This window comes from Schistocerca serialis, chromosome 2 (assembly GCF_023864345.2).
Source record: "Schistocerca serialis cubense isolate TAMUIC-IGC-003099 chromosome 2, iqSchSeri2.2, whole genome shotgun sequence".
Lineage (NCBI taxonomy): Eukaryota > Metazoa > Arthropoda > Insecta > Orthoptera > Acrididae > Schistocerca > Schistocerca serialis.
This window is the reverse complement of record NC_064639.1, coordinates 224,805,073-224,809,062: the sequence shown is the minus strand read 5'-3', so window position 1 is coordinate 224,809,062 and position 3,990 is coordinate 224,805,073. Positions and strand designations below refer to the sequence as shown.

Below are 3,990 nucleotides of genomic sequence, written 5' to 3'. Positions count from 1 at the left end.
ACGCCTTTTTGCCATGCACGGATTCATTAACCACGGCGACACGCGAAATGTTTACAAATTTATCCGTTTCTGAAGTGCCCGAAATCCAATGATGATGATGTCGTTTGGTTTGTGGAGTGCTCAACTGCGCGGTCATTAGCGCCCGTACAAAGTCCCAATTTTTTCACAGCCCAATTTTTTTTTACCCAGTCCAATCTATCCACTGTCACGAATGATGATGATATGATGAGCACAACACAAACATCCAGTCCCTGGGCAGTGAAAATTCCCAACCCGGCCGGGAATCGAACCCGGGACCCCCTGATCCAGAGGTAGCAACGCTAGCAACTAGACCACGAGCTGCGGACCCGAAAGCCAATGATTATGCCCTTTTCGACGTTAGATAAATTGCTCCGTTTCCGCGTTACGACGACTGCACTGTTCCGAGTCCCCCTGGCAAGCTTTATACAAGGTGAAAAGTATTTAAACCGACAAACTCTGGGAGGTTGTAGGGGACATCAATACAAATATTTTTCCCTAATGTCATTTTCTCCTATGAGGAGTATTTAAAGCGGTAGAGGAGTATTTCTCTGGCGGCAAATTAATTAAACCAACAAACACTTTTCCATTTTTATGACCAAGAGACAACACATTAACACAACCCAATTTCAGTTACAGTAGATTTTCAAAAATTCCTCCATTGACACGTTAACAAAGGTTACACCGTGGGATCATGTTCTGTCTGACACGGGCAAAAACCCCAGGTGTACCCTGAATTGTTCCTGCTGCTGCTACTATCCGGGCAACCAAATCCTCTTCTGATGCAACAGGAGTTGCGTAAACAAGGTTGCGCATCTCTCCCCACACAAAAAAAGCCCAGAGGGAACATATCTGGGGATCGAGCAGGCCATGGTACAGGACCACCTCTGCCAGTCCACGTTGTAAGTAAAATGGACTAACAATTGCTCTCGAGGAACTGTTCTTACATTCATCTGATTCCTCCCCATGTTACGTGCAATTGCACGAATGCTGTTTTAAGGATCCCGCTCCACATGCTGCAAGACAGCTTCCTCAAATTGCAGCTTTCTTACCGTGCGACGGCGTCCCTGTCCAGGTTATCTGCTAAATGACCCAGTCTCACGCAGACGTTGGTACACAGCAACAAACGTCGTATGATGCCGGATACCGATTACGATATTGTTGTTGATAAACCCGCTGCGCAGCTCGTCCGTTGTGGTGTGCTACGTAGTACGCACCAACCATATCAGTGTACTCACTCCAGGTGTATCGCTCCATTAATAAACAGAGACAATGCACAACTACATTGGCGGACAGTAGTTGCCTACAACTGAAGAACGTAATATGCCCTCTAACAACTGAAGAGCGTAATACGGTCTCTAACAACTGAAGAGCGTGATACGGCCTCCGCCGGTTTAAATAATCCTCTTGGATTGTTAGTGATAAATATTTGTTTTAATGTCCTCTACAACCTTCCACAGTTTGTCGGTTTAAATACTTTTCACCCTGCTAGTGCTGCCGTCGCTTAACACATGTCCCCCTGTCCTGTCTGTTCTTCTTTTCAATATTTTCCGCATATTCCTTTTGTCGTCGATTCTGTAGAGAACCTGATTTTCTGTCATATAATTTCACTTGATTGCCGGTTTCTTTCTGCAGCATAACATCTCAAACGCTTCGATTCTTGTCTTTTTCCGTTTCTCCACAGTCCATAATTCACTTTCACACAATGCCGTGGTCCAAACTTAAATTTTCAGGAATTTCATCCTGAGACAAAAGCTTATGTTTGAGATTAATAGATTTTTTAATCGAGGAATTTCCTTTTTACATGCAAATCTTATTTCTCCTTCACTTCTTCCCCCATGCGTTATTTTGCGATCAGAGTAGCAGACTTCCTTCCCTTCTTCTACTTCGTGGTCCTCAGCTTCCTTGTTCTCTCATTTCTGCTACTCCTCATTATCTTCACGTTTCTGTGATTTACTCTCAAACAACATTCTGTGCTCATTAGATTGTTCATTCCGTTTAACAGATACTGTAATTCTCCTTCACTTCCGTTGGGATATCAATGTCAGTAGAGCATTTTATGACTGATATCTTTTCACCCTGTACCTTAATCCCTACTTTTATTGCGTCATTGCTTTTTCGTTGCGTACGTTGAACACTAGAAGAAAGACCGTACACGTATCTTACATTCTTTCTACTCCGATTACTTCATTCTTAATATTCCATTATTATTGTTCCTCTTGCGTCTTACACATGTTGTATACTACCCGCCTTTCCCTGCAACTTTGACGCCTATTTTTCTGAGAATTTCGAATACCTCAAACTATTTTATACTGCCGGACTCTTTCTATACACAAAATCGAAGCATCGAGTAGACGAGTTTGATCTCAATGAATCCACCATTGGCAGGTATGTAAGTGATTAGAGCTGTAATTCTTTGTGATAGGAAGAATGGCCACCAGAGATCAATAGTCTTATTCATGTATAGTGTTGTGAGCCGTGCACGGTTCGCATTTATCCCATTTATTGATTGTCATCTTCTATTACAGTACTTCCACCACGTTTTCTTATTCCATTTACTGGCGTCGTAACTTCCTGCCTAACTTGTCCATGAACGGCAGCAGCAGCGCATGTCGATAAGTGCACTGTAGTATCATCTCTGGAACGACCGATAGTAGTTCCCGGTCGTCGTGTGCCTGGAGCCAGTTCGGGATGGACCAGCAGTGCAGTCGGGACGCAGCAGCAGTGAAGTCGGGGACGGAGCGCCGGTGAAGCGCCGACAGCCAGTGCTCGCCGACCACTGGCGACACACATGAAATGTCCGACAGAGGGAGATTGGAGTGGGGCCACCGTTGGTTGGTCGTTCGGTTGGTCATCTCATCGCCTGATGTATACTCGTATTTGGTCCTTTCACCGTTTCCGGACCTGGGCAGTTGGTCGGTTGGCGTGGAGCAGCGAGGAAATCTCTGCAGCGCGTACTTTGTCCAGGCCTGCTGGCGGCCTCTTTGCGGTGTTGGAGTGTGTGGTGGTGTTCCCATTGCTATGAGGTCCGTGGCTCACCGATCCTGGACACGAAAGTTGAGTTTTGACTTAATATACCAGCAAGTCACAACTGTTCTCATTGTGTCGTTCGGATTTCGTTGTCGGCTGTTGGGATATTCCTGCCAGCAACAACGCGTGTTTTCAAGTTGGCAAATTTTAGCCACCCTCCAGTGGAGTTTAACTGTTCTTCGTTATTTGAATTGAAGTGCACCAGCGTAATCTTCTGCCTTGTGTCTGTTAACGTTTTGGTTACCTGCCCTGGCATACCGGGCGAGGTGGCGCAGTGGTTAGCACACTGGACTCGCATTCGGGAGGACGACGGTTCAATCCCGTCTCCAGCCATCCTGATTTAGGTTTTCCGTGATTTCCCTAAATCGTTTCAGGCAAATGCCGGGATGGTTCCTTTGAAAGGGCACGGCCGATTTCCTTCCCAATCCTTCCCTAACCCGAGCTTGCGCTCCGTCTCTAATGACCTCGTTGTCGACGGGACGTTAAAAACTAACTACCACCACCACCACCACCACCTGCCCTGGCCGTTGACATAAATTCGGGCAGTGCGTTTTCCTCATCGTGTTGTCGCTGTCCAGCATGGTGTGTAGTTTGACAGCTCAATGTATAATTGGTTGTGGGCACCAATACCTTCCACGTTGTTGCATCGAACTCCTTGTTGTGTGCTGGCTGGGCAGCAGAAGTTGTCTTGGTGGGTTCGTTGACTGCCTGTCGGTTACGTTGTCGTCGGATCGACTACGGTTGGGCCGACTGCCTATCCCACCTAAGCGAGCACTAGTGTTTGAATTCCAGGCCAACCCTCAGAACGTCTGAGCGCCCTTGGGTGTACTGCCTTTTTTTGTTTGTTCTCGTTGTTAGTACTTGTATGGCTTCTAGCTGATTTTTAGATTAAGGTTGTTTTGCCCTTAAGGCGTCAGATTCTTTGGGTCTTCAGCCTAATTA

General features: G+C 46.3%; 1 non-coding gene across 1 annotated transcript; it reads left to right on the top strand.

Moving 5' to 3' along the window:
* The first annotated feature begins 3,308 nt into the window (after positions 1 to 3,308).
* Positions 3,309 to 3,381, top strand: Trnaa-cgc (transfer RNA alanine (anticodon CGC)). The gene has a single exon. It is a non-coding gene; the product is annotated as a tRNA-Ala (tRNA).
* Positions 3,382 to 3,990: the final 609 nt, after the last annotated feature.